Here is a 26,855-nt window from a genome sequence, read left to right as displayed (position 1 = left end):
TTATTTAAATTAATTAATTTATTCCTCCAATTCCCCAAATTTGAATTTGAATTCATTTCATTTCTCTCAAATTCATATTTCCCCAAATTCAAATTTCAATTAATTTCATGTAATTCTAAAACATCAAATTCACATTTCACCAAATTTGAATTTCAGTTAATTTCATGTGCATTTCAGCATTCGAAAGTCCAAATTCAAATCCAAATTGAAAATGAAAATCAATTTCAATTTCAAAATCATACAACACACGTGGAAATCATAATTGATTGATCAAATCGGTTGATCAATCAATTAACTCAGTTAACTCTTCAATGACTTCTTTTCACTCCAAATCAACTTTTTCTAACTAATCAATCAATTCAGTCAATTAGCTAGTCTATTCAGTCTACTAGTTAATCAATTGAGTTCACTCTCCAATCAATCCTATTAACAAACCAATCTATTGAGTTAATAAATCAATCATGACTAGTTCATTGATCAATCTAAATCAGTTTACTATCAGTGAGGACTTGAGTTCAAATCCTCACCCCTTCTGTGTTGAAAATCTATATCAACAACATCATTTTCACAAATCAATCTAGAATAATAGTCCTCAAAATAGTTATCTAATCTATGCAGGAAATCACTGCAATACTTGTGTTGGCATTTGACATTAAGTTGTCATTGATGTCAACCGGTTTGGCAAGGTCACCGGTAAGTAAGAAGTGGTGACCGATATGATGGCAATAGACATGAGAGTGAGCAGACAGAAGGAAGGCTACCGATACACATGACTTGGGTCATCTACTATTAAAGAAGCCTTACCAATATGGCATAAATTGGGATGAAGGTTGTTTGTGTGTTATGAAGGCACAACAACTAGTGAACAAAATAGAAAGGATGTTTGTTGGTCATACCGGTAAGGTGAATTGAGCCAGTAGTCAACTTTGGTCAACAAAGATTGTCAACCCGACATAGGAATCCAAGTAGAGGTGGATGTCAAAAAGCATGATAGATGGATGTTAGCTGGTGATATTGCATAGGTCGGTGTAGTATGCATTGATGCAACAAGATAGTGAGTAGGTCAGTTTTAATGAGGAAACCACAAGTCACGTAGGATGCCAGAATATTGCGGCTCGAGGAAGGCAAGATGGAAAAGCAACTACACAGATCTTGCTAGAAGATTTGATCTTCACACCTATTTGGCAAAGGAAATGACAAAACCATTAATGGAGAATGATAGAGAAAACCAGAAAAGCATGGGGTAGGCCTCCAATTTTAGAAAATGCACATTGGAATGTGAAGTTCTGCTGGTGATTGATCAATGTCATGAAGATCTTATCCCTAGAAAATCAGATCTAATCAAATTGCATTCGGATCGAGTTGGAGAAGGAAAACCTAATATGACAGTGTTTGAATGTATTCTTGGCAGGAATCCACGATTATAAATACATGTGCTTGAAACAGAAAAGGTTGATGCTTGTAGAGAATAAATAGAAAAAAGACAACTTGAGACAGAGAAGGATCATCTTTCCTTAGAATTTAATTCTAAGAAAGTTGCAAAGTGAGTGAGCAAGAAAATCAGTGAGAGGGTTTAACAGGTAGTGATTGAGTATCAGTATAACTGTAGCAGGTTCAAGAGTTAAGAAAATTGGTGAGGTGTGGTAGAGAAAGGTAGCATCCAAGTGTGACAGGATGGGGGAATTAACAAGGTTGGGAGGATGAGACGGATGAGAGGAAAACTATAGATAGCAAGAAGGAAGGTGCCCGATTGGATCATTATTCTAGCAGGTTGATTAATTAGGCGTGGGAGGCCCCAGTTGCTAATATAGTTATAGTAGGGGTCGCATTTTTGAAGCAAAATTATAATTGTAGTGCCCACCCACCACTGCTTACTTTCTTTCAGGAGGGGAGTGAGTTGTGAGACTATGAGAGAGAGAGAGAAGAGAAGACAAGAATTAGAGAGAGTGATCTCATAATCAGTAGTGTGAGATCTCGTAGAGAAGAAAAGATTGTCAACCGGTAGTAAGCTTTTTGATCAAGAGTTGCTGAATTCATTTGCAACAAGAAGCCTTAACTGTATCTAAATTTTATCTCAATATACATCACCAAGTTGGATCTTGGTGTAGGGGTTGGTTCTCTTTGGATTGGTTCCCTAAATCAAAAGGGGTTGGTTCTCCTTGGGTTGGTACCCTAAAATCTTTGTAATCTAATGTTTTACTTGTGAGGATGGATTGGAGCAGTAGTCTCTAGCAAAATTTCTCACCAAGGTTTTTCCCATATTGGGTTTTCCTCATATATCTGGTGTTGTGGGTTGCATTTGTGTGATTTTCTTCTTTGGTTTCCTCACTTGCTTTACTAGTTTGATTATTTAGTCCTTAAGATAACAACCGATATTTTGAAGTTTCTTTAAAAGAAGAAAATAGTTTAGGAACCATTGATTCACCTGCCTCTTAGTGGTACTTTGTGTTCAATAATTGGTATAAAAGCCTAGGTTCTAGGTTATTTCTAAACCTTCAGTAGATTCTAGACTTAGAACACAATGGAAAGAAATGAGTCTTCTTCCTCAAAAGCACCCACGTTTGATGGAGCCAACTATGCCTTTTGAAGAAGAAGAATGGAGACCTATATTTCCTCCCTTGGTTTTTATGTGTGGATATCTATCAAGAATGGGTATGTTTTCCCTAGTGTTCCTCCCACTGATCTGGATGCCAAGAAGGAGTATGAGAATAATGCAAAGGCCAAACATGCTATCTTGAGCGGGTTGTTTGATAATGAGTTTGTGAAAGTCATGCACTATGCATCAGTAAAGGAGACTTGGGATAAATTGTAGAGGTTATTTGAAGGAGATGAAAAAGTCAAAGAGGCCAAGATGCAAGCACTAAGGGGCCAACTTGAAGGCATCAAGATGAAGGATGATGAAAAGATTGCAGACTACCTTCACAGATTTGATAAAACTGTGAATACCATCAGAGGGCTTGGTGAAGAAATTGTAGATGAGATTCTTGTAAAGTAGGTACTTAGGTCCCTTACACCTAAGTATGATACAAAGGTGTCTTCCATAGAAGAAGCCAAGGATCTGAAGATATTTTCAATGGATGAGCTATTTGGCTCACTAACAACCTACGAAATGAGGACAACTAGTGATGCTTCCTTATGGAAAGAGGTAGCCTTCAACACCACCCAGAAGGGAAAAGAGGTAGCTACTCATAAAGGATCTAGTGAAAACTCTAATGCAGAGGTAGAAAACGTTGTCAGAAATCTAAAAAGAGGATTTGAAAAGTATAAAGGAAAGCTACCGCTAAAAATTTTCAACTGTGGTAAAGTTGGACACTTTGCTACAAAATGTCCTTATAATTAAACCAATGGAGATGAGTCAAGAGGTTTTAGTAGATCTACTGGTAATGATAAAGAAAGAAATATCTACTGGCAAGGAAGGAGAGGCTACCGGAAGTAGAACAACCCCTGTACTATTGAGGATGATACCGCAAATGAAGAAAGTGCATCAAAAGATGACTACCATGAGAATGGCAAAAAAGTTAATCTCTTTATGGCACTTGATGAATCAGTTGGTAAAGATGAGGAAGAAGAGGATATTGAGGCTGAAATGGATTTAGAAGGAGAGATTATAAGTGGTCTTGAGGAACTGAGTAAAACAAGAAGAGAACTCAAGAAGGTCAAGCATGCTACAATAGATGAACAAGGTATCTTGAAGCAATCCCTGGATGAGTCAAGTCAAGTTATATCTGACTTGAAACTGCAGCTAGAAGAAACCAAGAGGATATGTGAAGTTACATCCTCTAATTTGATGAAGAAGGAAAAGGAGTATGAAGATCTAGAAGAAGAAATAGTGAAGCTCAGAAAGGAGCTTGAAGAAAGTAAGGAAGAAATAAAAGTGAGGAACAAATATGAAGGCAACACTGAAGCCTTAGATAAGATGTTGAGCAAACAAAAGAAATCCAAAGATATTGGTGGCTTAGGCTTTGAAGAAGGTCAAAGCTCAAATAGAAAAGACTCATATGATAAAGAAATAAAGTTCACCTCTTTAAATGAAGGTGAAGAAAAGAAGACATTCATTGTAAGCAAGGATACCGACAAGAAGACATATGCAAATTCTGTTGGAAATCGCCAAACAAACTGGTATACACAAGCAATGAACCAGAGGCCATACTCATTGTACTGACATGAAGATCCAAGGAGAAATGCAAGAGCTGACCATGAAGGATTCACTAGAATTAACAACATGGAGGGAAGACCCCCGATGAGGTAGTCCTTTCCAGGACCAAGGCAACCTAACTGGTATGTTTCTAACTTTCATGGTTACTGTTACCGGTGTAACAAATTTGGGCATAGAATAGTGTTAGACACAATGCACCACTGAGAGGGGGAGGGGGTGAATCAATGGTTCTCAAATATTTTCCTTTACTAATCCTATGTGAGTATAGATCTACCTCAATATAGACTATCCGGTTAGTGGGGAGACCAACACAAATGCAATCACATAAGGGACATCACATAACACTAGCATATACGAGGAAAATAGAAGATGGGAAAAACCTTGGTGAGCAATGCTACTGGAGTCTACTGCTCCAATCCAGCATCACAATGAAAATGCAATTACAAAGTTTAGAGCACCAACCCAAGGAGCACCAACCCCTAACTTTAGGGCACCAACCCAAGGAGCTACAACCCCTACCCGATTCATGGGCTACAACCCAAAGGAGCTACAACCCCTGCCTTTAGGGAATCTACCCAAGGAGCACCAACCCCTGCATCGAGCAACAACTTAGTGTTCACAATATAAACATCAAATACATAAGTAGTTATCTTGTTACAAGTGAATCTTGCAACCTTATCATATGTCTTACTCTGCCAGTGAGATACCTTCTCTGCTACACCAACTCACTCTTTGGCTGCTCTCTTATGTTTCTTAACTGCTAATGAACTCTATCGGTACACTTATCCTCTTCTTCTACTCTACTAGATCTCCACCTTACTCTCTGCTCTTCACCCATATAACACCTTTCCAATTCTTTGTCTTCCTTCTCTACACCCTCCTTCACTTCTGCTTTTCCGGTATGAACACTACGAGTTCTTCTCTCCTATCAGTTGAATGCTTCAACCAGGTTCTCCCTCACTCTCACTTACTTCTCAGATGCTCATCAAGCACTAGGCTGATTTTCTCTTACCTATAGAAGTATCGCACGTCATAGTAGCACAAATATTCTTCTATTACAACAACACCTAATAATGTCTTTTGCCTTCATCTTTATAGACTGGTTTCCCGCCAAAAGACCATTTAAAAAATCAGGCAGTTAGGGTTTCTTCACCACCCTCAAGGCAAAACCAAATCTAATGAGATCCTATTCAATCTGATCTTTTAGACAGCTATTCTACACAACTCCACCATTTATGTATCTCCTAGATCACGCCTTCCATCTTTGGTGATCTACTTTTTATCCTAACAAAAAATCTCTTGGTCAAAACATACAAGATCCGTCATGTTGTTTCCTTCATTGCCTTGATCTCTTTAATGGCTCTTAGCTGGCTCATAGTTGTCCTTCAAAACTTGATCCATAAACCCCTACAACAATCTATAACATGTCCCATGATTTGTGGGACCTTCTATTAATGTCGACCAACTCTACACTTACCTCGTTGATGTACATTCCATCTTTATCTGATGCGGGTTCGCCACCTCATGCACGTTTGCCATTTCATCCTCTCTAGGCATCACTGTCCACCTCATCACACTATTCTATCAGTTTATACCTAGTCATGAAACATTCAAACAACCAGTTCCATCTACTGATAATCAAACCCTACTGGCATATGACATTTTGCCAGTTGTCCTTCTTGCCATGACCTTTCTTAATCTACCGGTGTAACCCTCAAATTGGTCTTCATACATGACGAACCTATGCATGCACATTCCCATTAAGTATCCACACCTTGTCCTTATTAATGATGGACTTACATACCAGTTACCACTCTTGATGACACCATGTCATCAACCTTCAAAAGACTCCATCTTTAACTAGGTCAATCTATTTATGACTGCATCTGCTTAGCCTTACCTTTTCCTTGATCAATTCTGTTCATTCCTCATCGGTTTGTCAAGGTGACAAACACTTCTCATTTCTCACTTCCTCAGAACTGGTATCTCAACATGTCTTCTCTATTAGTCCTAATCTCATGTACTTAAGGAATTCCCTCAATTCACTGGTGGATCCAATGTGAGCCTTCAAGTACTTACCTTTACCTCTTCACACTTATGCACACAGTGCGTAATAGGAGATAATCTCCACTTACAGGTTGAGTGACACCTTATCTTCTATATCCTACAATGTACTCATGTGGCTTCCCTATTCATGCAACATTTCTTCAAATAGGCACATGTGATCTTATGTGAGCACATTCACTGTCAGTCACTTCTTCTCATGATGACTACATCTTCATTAGGTGGGAGTCTTGCTATTCTGCAACCTAGCGACCTACTTGTGATCTGTTCCTCTTCTAGTGTTGATGTGATATAGATGACATCCTACCTCTTCATCACAAACCACCTCTCAAACATATTTCTATCTCATCACACAATTAAGGCACTAACTTGCGTATAGGTGACTCTTGAGACCATCTTCCTTACCTTATTGGTGTTCTGTAATACAAGGTGATACCCAAGATATTACATCTTGTAATCCTCCATAGCAGTGTTGCACATACATCTCTTCTACCGGTAGTCATCCCATATTAGTTGACATCAATGACAACACAATGCCAACAAATATATGACTATAGATTAACTAATAAGCCCTCTATGAGTTATGAAAGTAGAAATTATTTTAATGCACTTTGGGATATGAATGTTGTATGTTATCAGTGCAATGGATATGGTCATAAGAGTTTTGAATGTAGGAAGAATAAACTGATGCCTTACAATAATTTTAAGGATTCATCTTTAAATGAAAATGTGAAATGCTATAACTATCAAGAGTTTGGACACATAGCAAGGTTTTGTAAAAATTGGAAGATCAAGCAGAAGAAGATAGATCCTGATCATGAATTGGTAGTTGAATCGGAGCACAAATAGCAACTAACAAGAATAAGGAAACCAAACCGGTATGTGTTGAGAAAGAAAAAGAAAAGGCAAAAACAAGTTTGATAGTACAGACTGCCTTACATGATAAAAGGAAAAACCTATGGGTTGTAGACAGTGGTTGTTCCAACCACATGATTGGTGATAAAAAGAAATTTATCAAACTTGAAGAATGGAATGGTGGTTCAATCAGATTCAGAGATAAATCATCCATCAAAATAAAGGGAAAAGGTACTCTAAATATTGATGAAAAATTGAAGGCACATGATGTATATTATGTGGAAGGCCTAAAGCACAATCTACTGAGTGTGGGGAAGATGTGTGACAATGATTATGAATTTGCCTTTGACTCTACCGGCTGCCAGATAAAGAAAGAGAGTACCGGTCAGGTTGTGGCAGAAGGAAAGAGAATAGATGGAAATTTTTACAATCTAAAGGAATGTTATGAGTCCTAATGCATGCTGGGAAATGTTGATGAAAGTTGGTTGTGGCACTGAAGGCTAGGTCACATAAACTTTGATAACTTAGTTGTAGTGAGAAGAAAGGGGTGTGTGAGGAATATTCCACCCATCATCAAACCGGTAAGCACATTTTGTGATGAATGTGTGAAAGGAAAGTAGATAAAGTGAGCTTCAGGACAAAAGAGCACAACACCTCAAGACCACTTGAAATTGTGCATATAGATTTGTGTGGTCCAACTAGGACAAGAGCTCTTGCCGATGAAAGATATTTTATGCTCTTTATTGATGATTACTCAAGAATGACTTGGCTCACCTTCCTACAAGATAAGTCACAAGCATTTGACATATTCAAGATCTTTGGGAACATGGTGGAAAAAGAAAGTGGGTGCAAGTTAAAATGTCTAAGATCAGACTGGGGTGGAGAGTTCACATCAAATGAGTTTGAAGATTATTGTGAAAAACATGGAATTAGAAGGCAATACTCACCCCCTAAGACACCACAAAAAAATGGTGTGGTAGAAAGGAAGAACAAGATAGTTAAGGAGATGGCTAGAACCATGTTAAATGAGGCCAGTCTACCAGACACATATTGGAAGGAAGTTGTTCAAACTGCTACATATACTTTGAGCCAGGTTCAATTAAGAACAAACAACAAAATGACACCTTATGAGTCATGGTATGACCGGAAGCCATCAGTCAAATACTTCAAAGTATTTGGAAGTAAGTGTTTTATCAAAAGAGACATCAATGGTCTAGGTAGTTTTGATTTTAGGAGTGATGAAGGAATCTTCCTTGGATACTCATCTAACAACAAGGCCTACAAATGCTACAACAAAAGACTAAGAAGAGTCATTGAGAGTGTGCATGTAAAAGTTGATGAATATATGCACAAAGGAAGTCAATCAAAAGTGAACCAGTATGATGATTTCAATGATGAAGGTGAGGAATCTCATTCAGACAATTAACTAGAAGAAGAATCCAAGAAGGCTTCCAACCAGTATATGCAGTTAAATCAGTCGGAAGAGAAAATTCTAGGAGATAAGAGTGATGGTGTGTAGACTAGAAGAAGACTTGCTCGGAATGATGAACAAGTCAACTTCTGCCTTATGACTAAAGTAGAACCTAAAACATTGAATGAGGCCAGCAAAAGACAAGAATGGATGGATGCCATGGAAGAGGAACTGCAACAGATTGAGAAGAACAAGACTTGGGAACTAGTCCCTAGACCAAAAGACAAGAACATCATTGACACCAAATGGGTCTACCGGAATAATATGAATGAAGAAGGTAAAATTGTTAGGCATAAATCTAGATTAGTGTGCAAAGGATACTCTTGGGTAGAGGGAATTGATTTCAAAGAAACATTTGCACCAGTAGCTAGATTAGAAGCAATTAGGATGTTTCTAGCCTTTTTTGCCTACAAGGGTTATAAAGTATATTAGATGGATGTAAAATCTGGCTTCCTAAATGGAAATTTGGAAGAAGAAGTGTACATGGAGAAACCAGAAGGGTTTCAGCTACATGATGATGAAACATTTATGTGTCGATTGAAGAAGGCCATGTATGGCTTGAAGCAAGCTCCTAGAGCATGGTATTCAAGATTAGATCAGTACCTAAAGGAGTAGGGATTCAAAAAGGGGAGTGTTGACAACAATTTGTACATAAAGGAATATGGAAACCACATGATCATTGTAGTTGTGTATGTAGATGACATTATCTTTGGAGGCAATAAGGACACCCTTTGCAAAGAATTTGTTAATCAGATGCAGTTAGAATTTGAGATGTCAATGCTTGGTGAATTGACATACTTCCTTGGTTTGCAAATATTATAGCAAGATAAGGGTATCTTTATCTCTCAAACCAAGTATGCAAATGATATGTTGAATAAATTTCAACTCAAGGATTGCAAACTGGTAAGTACCCCCATGGTGACCGGAAGTAAATTAAGCAAGAATGATGAATCATCGGTGGTGGATCAGACATTGTATAAATCCATGAGAGGAAGCTTATTGTATCTAACTGCCTCAAGATTGAATATAGTGCAGACAATATGTATGGTGGCTATATTCCAAGATGCACCAAAGCAGTTGCATATGAATGTAGTTAGCAAAATTTTTAGGTACCTACAAGGAACACTCAGTTATGGATTGTGGTACCCTAAAAAAGGAGATTTCATCTTGGAAGCATACACTGATGCTGATTGGGTAAGCTACATTGATGATTGGAAGAGCACAAGTGGTGGTGCATTCTTCCTAGGTGATCAGTTGGTCTCATGGCATAGCAAGAAGCAAGATTCAGTCTCTCTATCAATTAAAGGGGGAGTGTACTGTACCCTTTGTCATTGTGTCAAAGGGGGAGAAATGTACTGGTATGGAGTGTTTTGTGGTAAGTTGACATCAATGCCAAAGGGGGAGATTGTTGGCATTTGATATTAAGTCGTTATCGATCTCAACCGGTTTGGCAAGGTCACCGGTAAATAAGGAGTGGTGACCGATATGATGAAAATACACATGAGAGTGAGCAGACAGAAGGAAGGCTACTAGTACACATGACTTGGGTCATCTATTGATAAAGAAGGCTTACCGATAAGGTATAAAATGGGATGAAGGTTGTTTGTGTGTTATGAAGGCACAACAACCAGTGAAAAAAACAAAAAGGATGTTTGTTGGTCATATCTATAAGATGAACTGGGCCCGTAGTCAGCTTTGGTCAACAAATATTGTCAACATGACATAGGAAGCCAAGCAAAGGTGGATGTTGACAAGCATGGCAGCTAGATGCCAGGTGCACGGGTCAGTGGAGTATGCATCAATGCAACAAGACAGTGAGCAGGTCAACTTTTATGAGGAAACCGCAGGTCATGGAGGATGCTAGAGGATTACAAATCAAGGAAGGCAAGCTAGAAAAGCAACTGCATAGATACTACTAGAAGATTTGATCTTCGTACCTATTTGGGAAAGGAAACAACAATGCCATTAATGGAGAATGAAAGAGAAAAGTAGAAAAGCATGGTGTAAGCCTCCAGTTTTAGAAAATGCACATTGGAATGCAAAGCTCTACTGGTGATTGATTGATGTCATTAAGATCTTATCCCTAGAAAAATAGATCTAATGAAATCATATTTAGATCAATTTGGAGAAGGAAAACCTACCACGACGGTGTTTGAATGTATTCTTGGCGGGAATCCATGATTATAAATACATGTGCTTGAAATAGAGAAGGTTGATGCTTGCAGAGAAGAAAAAGAGAAAAGAGAGCTTGAGACAGAGAAGGATCATCTTGCCTTAGAATTTAATTCTAAGAATGTTGCAGAGTGAGTGAGCAAGAAAATCGGTGAGAGGGTTTAACTGGCAATGATTGAGTATCGATATAACTGTAGTAGGTTCAACAATTAAGCAAACTGGTGAGGTGTGGTAGAGAAAGGAAGCATCCAAGTGTGACATAGTGAGCTGTGAGACTGTAAGAGAGAGAGAGAGAGAAGAGAGGCCAAGAATCAGACAAAGTGATCTCATAACCAGTAGTGTGAGATCTCGTAGAGAAGAAAAGACTGTCAACCGATAGTGAGCTTTTTGATCAAGAGCTTTTGAATTCATTTGCAACATGAAGCCTTAACTATATCTAAATTGTATTTCAATATACATCACTAAGTTGGAGCTTGGTGCAGGGGTTGGTGCTCCTTGGGTTGGTTCCCTAAATCAGAGGGGTTTGGTTCTCTTTGGGTTGGTTCCCTAAAATATTTGTAATCCAGTATTTTACTTGTGAGGCTGGATTGGATCAATAGTCTCCAACAACATTTCTCACCTAGGTTTTTCCTATATTGGGTTTTCCTCATACATCTAGTGTTGTGGGTTGCATTTGTGTGATTTTCTTCTTTGGTTTCCTCACTTTCTGTACTGGTTTGATTGTTTAGTGCTTAAGATAACAACTGGTATTCTAAAGTTGCTTTAAAAGAAGAAAAGAGTTTAGGAACCAGTGATTCACCCTCCTCTCAATGGTACTTTTTGTTCAACAACCTAAGAGTCAATTCAACAACAACTAAGGAGAAAAGCAATGTAAGCTTTGTAAAATTAATTGAGGGAGTCTTAATTAGATTCATTTATTTATTATTCAATTGGTTTTGCATTATTCGATTGTTATTTAGGATAAATTTTAAATTAGATTAGAGTTTGTGATTTGCTCTTATAATCTGATTAATTATAATGATTTTAACCCTGAGTACAGTAGGTATTGGAATTTCATAGGCCTTTTACTCTACTGAGAAAAGTAATCAAAACATTTACCTCCTCAATAAAGTAGCGAGGATAAGTTTTGGGCCATGTTGAAATGGTATGCCTAGGTTTTTTTATCATCCAATTCTCATTCATATTCTTCTTGTATTTCTCTGATTTTTTATCAAAATATGCCATTGTTGACTGCATGTCATTATCTGCACATTGATCAAAAGGGGAACATTTGAAAATGGTATCAAATAAATCCTCATCAAGTTTGATGAGCATTTCCCCATTCACATCCTTTACTAATCTAGTGGTAGAATCATATCTATTGGTAAGAGCCAATACAAAATGTGGATTTTGAGCTGACATGGGGAAAGTGGCCACTAGATAAATTTTACTATTTATGGTAGGCTCCATCTTGTAGGAAACTAGTGGTGATTTCACCCTCTTCAAGAACTCAACAAGATCCACATGACTGATCTTGTTGTCCCTGATATTGTCAATGTTTGATGTCACCAAAGAAGAAGGAAAAACTGGATGCATTTCTTGCTTTTTGAACTTAATTGATTTCTTGCTCCATGAGGGGCCTAAAATTTGTAGTAGATGCACTACATCATGAAAAGATCATCATTTAAAATGATTAGCCTTCATAGAATTCTTCATTTGGTAGGAAAAGGTTCATTGATCGATCACAAATTGATCAAAAATCATCAATTTGTATGTGTATGCTTTAGATGCAAAGTGGTATTATAAGTCCAATTCACACTTGAACAAGTGAAATAAAAACCAACTGCATATCAGACTTATAAGTCCGATTTGCATCGGATATAAAAAAATATCAAAAGAATAATGTATATTGAAGTTATAACTCCAAAATGCATTGTAGAAGAACTCATAATATTTCAAATCGGAGTTATAACTTTGATACACATTATGTAAAACCAAATTGAGCAAAGCACATATCAGAGCTACAACTCTGATTTGCACTTTGTAACAAAGGGAATGCCAAAGGGGGTGTTGGGCAAGGTTACAACCCTTACTGACACTCAACAAGAGGTAATACGAATTAAAAAGATGGCAGGCAGGGTTATATCCCCGCTCGACACTTTAAGGAAGGACAATAAAAAACCAATGTCGGGTGCGTACATATCCCCATCCGACACTATCAATGAAAACTTGAACAATGTTGGGCGGGGTTCTATACCCAACCAACACCTTGCAAAAATGGAAGCATAGTAACCTTGGTGATTTTTTGGGTTTTAAACCCTGACCACCACCAATACTATAGAACAAGGTGGGTGTTGGGGTTTAAAAACCTGACCACCACATCCATTGCAAAAAAAGGTCGAAATTAGTGGGGGGATCAAGGGTACGACCCCAATCACCACCACAGTCAAAGACTATGGTGAGGGTCGGGGTAATATCCCCGACCAACATCAACACCAAAAATGAAAGGCAATGGTGGCAGGGGTGTATGCCCGCCACAACTTATTTGCTTGATAATAATACGATGTAATAGGTGTTGGCAATTGACACTCATTGGATTCATTTTGCTGTCATTGATGGCAACAAGATCAGATAGAAGGCAACAAGACTTGATGGAAGTCACAAACTGACACTAGGAGACATATACCGACAAATGTTGGCATTGGAAGCATTCAGAGCTACACCGACACCAGCACCGACACCGACATTAGTACTTCAAGGAAGACAACATCAAGGAAGATTTATTTTGTAATTATTGTCGAGGCCAAAATTGAATATCTTTTGTAAATGCATTGTAAGCTGACATAAGGCATATCATGTAATAGGTATATAAGTGAGTCTGCTAGGTCAATTTATATAATAGAGAAGATGGTATTATGACGGTATAGAGATAGACATATAGTAGAACTGTGAGATGCGAAATATATGTATGGAGATCATTTTTGTGTGCGAATATTGTATCATGCAATGATCTATAGATAGCTAGGAAAGAACTCTTGGATGAGAAGTTATACTGGTAAAAGTTCAAGATTGTGAACTGATATAGAGCAGAACCAGAACTAGAACTCTATCTGGCATAGCAGATGCATTCTTGAGTTCATTTTCAATAATTTACTTTGGCATAAAGCTTGTAGTCAGTGAGGCTCTTTAGTGATGAGCAGTATGCTCTAGGCAGTGTGTCTTCATGCAAGTGCAGGCCTTGTTTATGTAATATCTTTTCATATGGCCAGTAAATTGATATTGTGGGTCACAAATCCCACTATGGTTTTTCCTCATTGAGGTTTTCTACGTATAAATTCTATGTTATGGTGTTCATTTATGTGGATGGTTTATTTTCTTCTTGTTATATGCTTATTTGTTTACCGGTACATACATGCATGTTTTAAAAAGTTTAAAACTATTCATTCTGATAGAACACTGATTCAACCCCCCCTCTTAGAGTTCTCAGATCCCAACAATTGGTATCAGAGCTTGGTACCTTGAAATAATTTTAACAGCTTGAGGAAGATCCTGAAACCAAAATCTTTAAACATGGCTATGGAGAAACAACTTGAGATGGCTCTTGAGGATTATGATGTTGAAAGGATGAAGACTTGAAATTGCAGGAAGAACTGAACTTTGCAAATGAATTCATTTCTATTCTTCAAGAAAGGTTGTCATCTTCTCAAGCCAAAAGAAAATAACTTTTGCAACAACCGGATGATGAGGAGAAGAATGCTCTTAAGGAACAATGTTAGAAACTAATTCAAGAAAATATGCTCATGAAGAATGAAATGCAAGATCTGACCATGAGGTTATCAAAAGATATTGAGGATGGAAAGAAGAAGGAAGATAGTCTGATTCTATCTTTGAAGAACAAGTTTGATGAATGTGGAATATTTGAAAGGAAATTCGCAGCCAACTTTATGACAATTTCCACATAACCCAAATTCAGATTTTAACCAAATCAACACATAAGATCCACATGCAAAGAATAGACAACATACTCACAAAATGTGACACAAGATATACCCTGGGAAAACCCTCATGAGGGAAAAACCCAGCCTCCAAAAGCATCATCCACCATGTATTATCAGCAATGCGTCCATTACAATACAACTATGGAAAGCCTTCAAAACCCAAGCCATAACCAAGCACTCCATGTGATCAAGCATGAATCCACACATCCCATGCCATGCTTCCTTCTTCACAAATGCTAACCTGGCTTCATGTATCAAACAACTACCCTTGTGGTACTTTTATAGAAACAAGCAACCACAAAACCACTAAGTGGTATTACATCAAAACCATGTGCCCAAAACCATGTGACAATAAAATAATATTTTCCTTACCAACCTTTTAATGTTTTCCTTAACTACCCATGACCCACATTTAATATTGGGTACTTTATCACAATTACATTCCCCAACATAAAATAACAATACCAATGTGTCAATACAACTCATCAAGTGGTTATGTACAAGAATATCCAAAAAGAACTCTACATGTTGCACGTCCATCTAGGTGCTCCTAGGTGCAACAATACAATGATATTACAATTTAATTCTTTGTCCACCTCACACAATAACAAAACAATACAGTAATAAACCATTATTATGCAAGGTGTACAACACCATTTCCCAACAATATTGACTCATGATAATAATTTGTTGAGAACTGATTTGGCACACTCCCAGAATAATGAACAAGAACTTGAAAGACAAATAACTACTCTAAGAGATGATCTAACTACTGCAAGTGAGTATAAAGAAAAGTTTAGGATCAGTGCTACACAATTGGATGACTTACTAAAAAGACAAAGACATGATTCCAGTGAACTTGGATTTACACAAGGAGAAATCTCTGGTACTGTAAATGATGATTAGACAACCAGTATGCAAAACTCATCAGAACAGAGGAAATCGGTAAGGCAATCTAATGCTTATAAATTCAATGGTAGTTGTGTTGTTTGTAATAAATTTGGGCACATGGCTAAACAATGTAGAAATAAGGCAAATCAAAACTACAATTATGTTCCCGGTCAATGCACAAACTATAATAAATATGGTCATAAATTAGAAGATTGCAGAATGAATGTTAAATGTCATGCATGTGGAAAGTTTGGATATTTTTCTAACCACTGTAGGTCAAGAAATAATAATAATACCATATATGTTAAAGCAATTCAGAAGAATAATGTTACATGCTATGCATGCAACAAAATAGGTCATATTGCTAAATATTGCAAAAGCAAGAGTCAACCATCTAATAATGATAAAGATAATGAGAAAGGAAAACAAAAGGTAGATGAAATACAACAATATCACACCAAGAGATGGGTTAGAAAATCTGAAGAACAAAGTGGAGATGGATCTATATCGGCAAATCCACCGGTAGAATAGAGTATTCCTCCACTGACAAGAAATTCCACCAATAACTGAGGCATAAGCCTTAGAGGTTGGGAAAGTCATTGCTAAATTTTGCATATTACCCTGGAAGAGATCGGAGGAGATCTGGAAAGAAATTTGGAGAACTGTGTTCATCATCAATGAAGGTTACCCCGACACTTAACTATGATACCGACATCCATAGGGTTGTTGGTGAAGCATTAATGATAGAAAATTAGGGTTTTATTCATCGATAAAAGAGGGAAAGTGAATTCATTTTCACTCACTAAGAAAACAAGCAATCAGAGCAAAGTAAAGGCGAACTAAGAGCAAGCAAAGCATTGAGAGAGGATTTCGAGCAATTATCTAAAGCACTCTTTCATCAACATTCACTCAGGTATTTTTTGAAATGGCATTTGGATCTTCTGCACCTATTTTCATTTCAAATACCACCATTGTCGAAGTTAAGGATAGGTTAAGGCCAATCTTTAAGGAGGTTCTCAAAATTGCGAAGAAGGAAGACTCTACGGGAGCATTTTCTAGAGTTCTTGATGGAGTAATGTATGTTGAAAAATTGAGGGCATACATTCACTGCATTCTTGAGGATTTGGGTACCAAAGACATCAAAAACATGTATCAATTAGTGATACTGGGGGACACCAGAAACATTAAACCAAAATTCAAAGCAATTGAGGATCTAGGGTTAACTGGTATTTTGTATTTACCGGAATTCAAGGATGAAGTTATCAAATACATCCTGAGTAGGGTTCACAATGAATTCATTTGGTTCAACAAAACCTACATGATCACAAGGGAAGCTATACAAGCTATCACCAGGTTACCTAAGGTCAGACAAGAACTTGGCAAGAAAATTTCCAACTTAGAGGTTCAAAAACTCACTGGCTCCACATTGGATAACAGATCAATGAGGATAAGCACAATCACCGACTCAGACATAAAATTTGCAAGCATGATCATAGGATATAAGGTAACTCAATAAAACTGATTGAGTTCTGTTGCACATTCATGCATTCATGGTGCATATCAAATGTTAAGAAATAATGCGAAGTATGACGTGTGAGTGGTTGAAGAGTGAGTTAATGTTAAACCTTAAAAAGATCAAAGGACCCAAGAAAGGCACATTCAAATATGGAAACTTAATTGTTTGTTGGATGCTTTATTTCCTAAATGAGCTACCCAATTTAGGAAAGAAGCAATGGGCTCATGACATACCGGTAGGTATGCAAATCAAAATGGCTATCACCAGTCTTGGTACTGATAGAGATGAGAAGCTCTAGGGTTATTTCAAGAAATTTTAGGAGATCATGAGGCAAAGGGAAAGAATCTCTAAGAACACTATGGAGAAGTATTCCACTGACAAATGTTTCATGGTGAAAACTAATGAAACACTCATTTAAGCAGTTGAACTCAGACAAATATGGATCACTGAGCTAGGATATGAGGTAGATGATAGTTTTTTGAGCTTTATTCAAAGATGTTGTTAGATGCCCCATTGGATGACAAAACATAGCACTTCGGTACAACAGGAGAAAAGGCTCTTGAAGTGAAAACAAGTTTTAATAGAAAAAGATGAGAAAATAAAATAGAAAAGATGTTTGCTTATGTACAAGATGTGGTGCATAAAATAGACACTCAGCTGGGCTCTAAGTTAAAATAGGCTGATAAATTGGCAGAGGTTTCTACTGGAGAAGTGAAGAAGCCACAAGTTCACATTTCCCCAATCACTTTTGACTCTGATTCTAAGGATAATGAGCCTTTGGCTTTCAGAAGGGTACAAAGGAAGAATGTGGTAAAACCATCGGTAGAGCAACAAAAGGAAGAACCTAGGAGGAGACTTGTCAGAAAGGTAGCTCAGCCTACTACACCTCCACCACCGGTAAGGAAGCCTATGCAGAAGAGGAAACCAGTCACATTGACAACCACAAGCAAAAAGTAGAAGGGTGATGATTCTAGATCTGGTAAGACAACAATGACCTATGCTGAAATTATTGATGAAGTGATAAAAGATGGGATATTAAAGAGTTTATTAAAATATTATGAAGTTTTTGAAGAGAATGAGAAAAATGAGTTAGAGGAAGCTATTTTATTGTATATAGATATCTATAAGAAGGCATTAGTTGAAATTTTGAAAGAGATACCTTTATCTCTATACAATAAACTTGAAGCTAGGAGACTTGATGCTATCAAGAGGGATAAGGAAATCAAGGAAGTTGCACTTTTGGAACAATGTGGTACTATAAATAATGAATAGATTAAAAGATGTATAGATACTGCTAATAGGACAATTTTTAGTAGTAAAAACTGATAGATAAGTCTTATGATGGGTAGAGTGAATGAGGTGGTAAATGAGAAAAGGAAGGGTTGGACAAAATTCTTTCAGAAAAACTTAGACTTTCTCACATCTCAGGAAGAATTTTCAAAGGCAACATCCCCTACAATTCCTGACAAGTCAAAAGGAAAGGATATTTTAGGCAGTTCTACTCCAATTTTGACACAATCTTAACCAGCTATAACTACAGGCACAAAACCACAACCGGCAGTCACAGAGAGTGTATAGTTTATACCGACACAAACCAATTTTGAGCAAGAGAGTTTACAGGACATTGGAAACACTATGGATAATACTCCACCGACAGTAACTAACACTGCACCAAGTGGTGAAGTCACTGATGTAAAAGAGGGTGAGATGGACAAGGTTAAATCAACTGAGTCCATATCGGCAGGCAAAACAGATTCACCGTAAAGAGTCTTGGTAATTGACACTTCTCAGGTCGAGAAGAAATTTGTCTCTAAGTTAAGCCCAACAGAACTAATGATGATGGCCACTCAGAAATTGTTAAAGGAAGGAACTATAGACAAAGGGTTAATTGATCAATCAGTCTCTATATTACACAGAATAATGTCTGAGTATCAGATAAAGGATGGAGCAAGCCCTTCCAGTAAGCTCAAAGCTTTAACATAACACATATCAAATAACTATCAACCCTTGAGATAGATTGTAGACCGGCATGATTTAGACAGTTTCTCTACAGCAAAAAGAGTAGATTTTGGTCAGCTTATAGAAACTGGGATGAAGAAGATAGAGGACAAACTTATCTCTATTGAGGTTTGTTTGAAATATTGCATTAATATCTACAGAGTATGTTGTAATTTGGAAAATCTTAGAACTAATGTAGATGGCAGATTGAAAGAGTTATATGACAAAATGGCTAATATTGCTAACTCCTTCGATGGACTGACTGCACTAACTACATCTATTGATGGACAAATTTTTTCCTTGGAGAACCAAGTTTTTTCTTTTGAGAAAGAAAAAGGTAAAATACTGAGGAGAGCTAGAAATTTAAGAGGATTGGTGAGTCCAAGACTTGACTCATTGGGTGTTCATAAAAGAGAATGCATGGATATGCTAGAAAAACCCACATCAGTAGATACCTAGGAGAAGGAATCACTTTCCCACTTAATCGGTGGACTTGCATCGGTATCAGACACTTTCAAATCAGGATGGGTCACATATCTTCAGTTGCTGCAAAAAGCATACCTGAAAATCCTGAAGATGACTAAGCTCAAGTGACACTAATTGTATTCTTTCATTATTTTATTCTTTCACCAGTCTTTGGCATTAATATCAAAGGGGGAGTATGTACATATGTGAAAAATATCATAGAAAACATTATCAGATGGAGTATATGGAATATATTGCTCAGGGGGAGCACACCGGTAGGGAATCCATTTTTCACATGAGTGTTGCCATCAATGCCAAAGGGGGATATTGTTGGCAACTGACACTCATTGGATTCATTTTGTTGTCATTGATGGCAATAAGATCTGATAGAAGGTAACAAGACTTGATGGAAGTCACAAAATGACACTAGGTGGCATATACCAACAGATACTAGCATTGGAAGCATTCAGGGCTACACCGGCATCGACATTAGTACTTCAAGGAAGCTGACATCAAGGAAGATTTATTTTGTAAATTATTTTGTAATTATTGTTGAGGCTGACATTGAATATCTTTTGTAAATGCATTGTAAGCTAACATAAGGCATATCATGTAATAGGTATATAAGTCAGTCTGCTAGGTCAATTTAGATAATAGAGAAGATGGTATTATGATGGTATAGAGATAGACATATAGCAGAATTGTGAGATGCGAAATATGTATGGAGATCATTTTTGTGTGCGAACATTGTATCATGCAATGATCTATAGATAGTTAGGAAAGAACTTTTGGAGGAGAAGTTATACCAGTAATAGTTCAAGATTGTGAACTAGTACAAAGTAGAACCAAACTCGGAACTCTATCTAGCTTAACAAATGCATTCTTGAGTTTATTTTCAGTAATTTGCTTTGGCAGAAAGCTTGTAATTAGTGAGGCTCTTTAGTGATGAGTAGTATGCTCTAGGCAGTGTGCCTTCCTGCAAGTGTAGGCCCTTGTTTATGTAATATCTTTTCATATGGCCAGTGAACTAATATTGTGGGTCACAAATCCCAATGTGGTTTTTCCTCATTGATGTTTTCCACATAAATTCTATGTGTTATGGTGTTCATTTATGTTTATGGTTTATATGCTTCTTGTTATATGCTTATTTGTTTACCAATACATAAATGCATGGTTTAGAAAGTTAAAAACTGTTCATTCTGACAGAACACCAATTCACCCCCCCCCCTCTCAGTGTTCTCAGATCCCAACAATAGGTTGATTGATGATTTTTTTTGTGTTGTCATTGATGAAAACCATGTTTTGTTAGTCATCTAAGTTATTTAGTCCAAACGATAAATCCTAACCGGTAGTGGTATCAATTAAACAGTGAATTAGTAAACAAGACAACAAACCAATAAATAGGAATAGTGCTATGTTCAAGCCACCAGTACAGATGATCAATACAGAGTTAAGTGTTATGGTTTGGAATGTATGTTTATGACATTGGTAGGAGTGTATGACTAGAGCCACATCAACAAATTTGATAGAATTAGTGATTTATCATGTACTAAGTAGTCAGAAAGAACAATTAACCGATAGAGTAGAGTGTTGGCATTGTGATTGTCATTGATGTCAACCGGTAAAAGATATTACCGGTATCACTGACATTGATGTCAACTAGTGAAAAAGAGGAGTTGAGATGATGTGTTTGTCATCTTGAAAAACCAGATGAGAGTATAATCAGGTTGATGAAGAAGAATGATGGAGAGTTTGTAGGAATATACATGAGATACCAGAATCTACATTGGTGATAGTTGACATGTTATGTCAACTAGTGAAACATCAGAGAAGAGACAAGGAAGATAAGGTTCTCACCTGATAAAGATGGAGCTTGTTGAATGTTGATGACATGATGTAATCAAGAGTGGTAACCGGTATGAAATCCCACTAGTAATTTTGAAAAGGTGCAGGTGCAGAAGACTCCTACCTAATGAGAATGTGTGTGTATTGGATTGACATGTCTGAAGACTGGTTTGAGGGTTACACTGGTAGATCAGGAAAGGTCATGACAAGAAGGACAACTGGCAAGGTGTCATAAGCCAATAGGGTTTTCTTACCGGTAAATGAAACTGATTATGTGAGTGTTCAGTGACTAGGCATGAATCGACATAACAGTATGATGAGGTGGATATCGATAGTGATGCCACATAAGAATGAAATGACAAATGTGCATTAAGTGGCAGATGAAACATGCACAGGTCGATGAAGTAAGGTTGGTGAGGTAGTTGTGATTGGTCTGACATTAATGGTGACTGCAAAGGTTGAGGTAGAGTTGTAGAGTTGTGCAGCTCAAGATCAAGATAGATTGGTTGTGTGGATCAAAGTAGGCAAAGGAGACGACTGGGCCATTTATGGTGATTATTTGACCAAATCCGAGAGAAGGGTTGCAGGTTGCTAAAGAAGGGAGGCATGTTTTGGAAGACATGTAAATGGCAGATATGTACAGATAGACATCTTTGAGTTGTGATCCGATCATATTTAATTAGATTCAGTGTGTCTCATGATCAGTGGAGAAAAACCCAAAGGCACCAAGTTTGAATTGGTTTTTGGCAGGAAGTCTGGGTTATAAATACGTGAGCCTAAGAGATAGATCTTGCTACTAAAGGGAAGAAGATTATTTTGTTGCCAAGTGACTAAGTGTTATTTTTGCACGTAAGAGAAAAATAACCAAGCGCTCAACAAATATCTGAGAAGAGAGTAAGAGTGAGGGAGAATGAGGTTGAAGTGTTCAACCGGTAGAAGAGAAGAACCGATAGTGTCCATACTAGGAGAGGAAAGGCGAAGGAAGCTACAGAATAGGGAGGCATAGAACTGACTAAGTATAGTATCGGTGGAGAGTAGTAGAGTGCTGAAGGAAGTGAGAATTGATAGAGAGAAAGGTGAAATGGTAAGCAACAATAGTGAGGAGAAAGAGCAGTGAGTAAGAAGAGAAGAACCAACAGGATAGTGATTGAGTTGGTGAAGATTCAGTCAGAGTGTGTAGAGAATTGGTAAGGTTGAGGAGATAGCTTACTGGCAGGGAAGATTGTATTGAGTTGTTACAAGATTCACCTATAACTAGATTACTACCTTGTATTTGATGTTTTATATTGTGAACATTGAGTTATAGCTCGATGCAGGGGTTGTAGCTCCTTGGGTTGGTGCCCTGAACTCAAGGGTTGGTGCTCCTTTGGGTTGTAGCCCATAAATCAGGTAGGGGTTGGTGCTCCTTGGATTGGTGCCCTAAACTTTGTAAATGTGTTTTCATTGTGAGGCTGGATTGGAGAAGTAGACTCCAACAACATTCCTCACCGAGGTTTTTCCCATCTTGGGTTTTCCTCGTATATGCTAGTATTATGTGATGTCCCCTTGTGAGTGTGTTTGCATTTACATTAGTCTCCTCCATAACTGGTAAGTCTGCATTGAGTTGAATCTATCAACTAGTATGCTCACATAGGATTGCAAAAGGGAAAGAGTTTTGAGAACCACTAATTCACCCCCTCCCCCTCTCAGTGGTGCATTGTGTCTAACACAGAGTTATTTAGATCAGTAAACCAGTAGACATAAGATTTAATTTCCGAGTTATGAATTATGTGGCTGACATGAGTAAAGCGTAATGAGAAAGATTGACTAGATACATTGAACCTAAGAAATTGTTCCAAGGGTATTAGCCGACTTAATAGAGTTGTCTATAAAAAAGATGAATATTGTGTGATGTTGTATTAGATGAAGGATCTAGAATGAGAATTTGATTGTGTGATGGAAGGTGAAGCTCTATATTGATGTTTAATTGGTGTTATAAGTAGAACTAAAGCAAATCTAATCAGGCACATAGGTGCTATTATAGATCTGTTAAACTTGTTATTCCTTAACAGTTGTAGCAAGATAAAATCCTCTAACAAGGTCACTCCTAATAGGGTACAGTAGGATCCTAATAGGTCCAAAGGTTTAAATATTCTAACCAGGTGACACATTAGCTTATGTTTTGAAATCCCATAGTTGGATAGCTTCTAACAGGGCTAGTCCTAATAGGCCTTATTGTAATAGCTCTTAATTGGGCTAATACACTCTTAACTGGGTGTACCCCTAATAGGGTGATTGTAAGACCTTAATTGATTAGATCTCTATATTGTAGATAGTTGATCTTTGTGGGTACTAATTCCCACCATGGCTTTTCCCATTTGGATTTCCACGTGAAAATCATTGTGTTATGAGTTGCATGCTTTATTGGGTGTTTGTTTATGTGGTTATATTTCTTTCATGCATATTGATTTTCAAGTTGGTTAAAGTGGTGATCAGATTTATATTATTTTTTCTTGCAATGATTCACCCCCCCTCTCAATGCCTTATAAGTTTATCATTTGGTATTTGAGCCCAATTCCCTTAAGGCTTAACCACTTGGGAAGGATCCTTAAGGCTATCATGGGGGATATGAGTTACAGGGATATTTCTCACCAGCTTGCAAGACCTAAAGAAGCCCTAGGTGAGTTAAGGGTCAAGTACAAAGCTTCACTGGCTAAGATGAGAGAGCTCTATGAGTGGTTGTATGAACTTAGTGAAAATAGTTCATCTGAAGAAGCTAACATTGATGCATTAGATAATGAGGTGGAAAAGATAAATGATGAGAAGAGAGCTAGAAGCCCTAATCATTAGGATGAGTCAAGAGTTGGAAGCTAGGAGGGCTATTGAAGACAAAATTAGGGAGAAGGATGATGAGATATTTAAACCAAACTAGGAGATTGGTACCCTACATGCACATCTTCATGAGGAAAAAGAAGAAAAAGAAGAAATACAGGCTGATCTAGACATGGCTATGTCCCTTAAAGAGAGAGTTATGAAAAAGAATGAAGATTTTACTAAGGAGTTGGATGATCCTAATGAGATATTGGCTAAACACAACAAGAGCACTACTATTCTTGATGAGCATATCCAATCACATAGGCAGAATGGAGATACACATGGCTAGTTAGTAGGGTGAGCTAATGACTAAGTGCAAAACCAATATGCAAGTGGCTATGAAACTGCAGGACTCCCACCAAAAGACTAGGTCATCCCACGATGGTGACATGACCGACATAGTTTGGACTACTTCAAGTTAGTAATGTAGAAAAAGGAGATGTCTACCAGTATAGGAGATGTATGGGCAACACTATCATGGATGCATAAAGGATGAGATATCTTTGATATCACCTTGTGCTGCAGTGTACTGGTAAGGTAAGGGAGAGAATGTCATTCAATAGAATAACCCTTGGAGTCACCAATATACAAGTCAGTGTTTGACTTGTGTGGAAGAGATGACTAACAGTGAATTTAATCACACTAGTTCACATGTACCTATTTGAAGACATGATGCACAAACAGGGATGCCACATGAGTGCATTATAGGATATAGATGATAAGGATTCACTACCACCAGTGAGTGGAGCTTATCTTCTATTATGCATAGTGTGCATCATAGTTCTGTGAGATAAGGAAGAAGAGGTAAAGGTAGGTGTTTGAAGGCTCACACTGGATCTATTGATGAAACAAAGGGATGCCTCAGGTGCATAAAATTAGGGATATGCACTATACCGACATAGAAGGTATGATAAGCCACCAGGACAAAAAAGGAAGAGTAGAGAAGTGATGAGTTTGTCACCTTGACCAACCAACTGAGATGATGTTTAGAATGATGATAGTGAAAGGCACAACAATAGCTACAGAGAGAAAGTGCAACTGGTATTCATACGCCTTAGATGGAATCAGTTGAAGGTTGATGACATGGTGTCATCAGAATGGCTACCATTGAGCATGAGAATCGGTAAGGAAGAAAAGAAGCTAAGTGATATGCTTCGACCTGATGAGAATGAGCATGCCATGGATAGAAATGTCCGGCGACCAGTTAAGGTGTTCCACTGGTAGATCAGCAAGTGCAGACATGAAGGGTAATTGGTAAAGTGTGAGATATTGGTAGGGTTAGAGAATTGTCAGAGAAGAAGGACTTGTTTAGTGTTTGGCTGGTGACTCTATTTGAACCAATATCGTGATCGCTAAGGTGGATGTCAACAAAGGTGCCACATGGATTCAAGGTGGTGGACATGCATGCAACAATAGATAGAGTATGCACCGATGAGGTTGTTACAAAGTTGGTAGATATTAATTATAGACCCTGTAAATCATGGGATGTGTTACAGAGGCATTGCAGAGTTGTATGGCTCGATGAAGGTAAAATAGAGGTGATCGATGCAGTGTGTCTAGATGCAGAATGAGGTTGGTGATGCAATTTGTAGAAACATTTATGGTGACTGATCTTGTGTTGCAGAGACCGACTGGCCGTGCTTGCTAAAAATAGAAAACGTGTATTGGAAGACATGTTAATGGAAATGATGTGTAGATAGTTGCCTTGGAGCTCAAATCAAATGAGATCTAATTGGATTCAATGTGCCTCATGATCAGTGGAAGAAACCCTAACCATACCAAGTTAAAACTCACATCTTGGTAGGAAAATCTAGCTACATGTATGCGAGCAAAAGATATCGATCAGGCTGCTGAAGGAGAGAGTGTTGCTATTGCAAAATAGTGAAAATCAGTTAAGTTCTCATCGAGAGTTAGAGGAGAGACTGAGTGTGAGAGAGAATCAGGTTGAAGAGTTCAACCAGTAAGAGCAAGGCAATTGGTAGTCGGCCATTGAGTTTGATAGAGGAGGAAACTAGTGGTGACTAAACTGATAAAGAAGAGCTATAGGAGATTGCAGAGAAGGGAAGCTGAGGAATGACATGAATCAAATGGTAGATATTTGACAGAGTTATTAGGATCAGTGGTGGAGAGAAGAAAAGAAATTGAGAGAAGAGACAACCAGCAGAGATAACTAACAAAGAGAGAACCGATAGATGAGGAGAAGAGGTTGAACTGATAAGGTTGTAGCAAGAGATAAGATTGCAATAGTGAGTGGGTGACGTAGAGAACTGGCAGGGAAATTGGACAAGAGATCTAGTAGTGAGATTTGTAGAAGAGTTACAAAATCCATTTGTAACAAGGTTATTAATCTGTAAATGATTATGTTTTGTATTCACTAAGTTGTAGCTTGGTGCAGGGGTTGTAGCTCCTTGGGTTGGTGCTTTAAATAGTGTAATCAGAGATTCATTGTGAGGCTATATTGGAGTAGTAGTCTCCAACAACATTTCTCACCAAGGTTTTTCCCATCTTGGGTTTTCCTCATATATGTTGGTGTTATGTGTTATCCCTTTTGTGTGAATGCATTTGTGATTAGCCTCCCCACCAATTGGTAAG

The sequence above is a fragment of the Cryptomeria japonica genome, chromosome 10 (genome assembly GCF_030272615.1).
Source record: "Cryptomeria japonica chromosome 10, Sugi_1.0, whole genome shotgun sequence".
In the NCBI taxonomy this organism is placed as follows: domain Eukaryota; kingdom Viridiplantae; phylum Streptophyta; class Pinopsida; order Cupressales; family Cupressaceae; genus Cryptomeria; species Cryptomeria japonica.
This window is presented reverse-complemented; position numbering follows the sequence as displayed.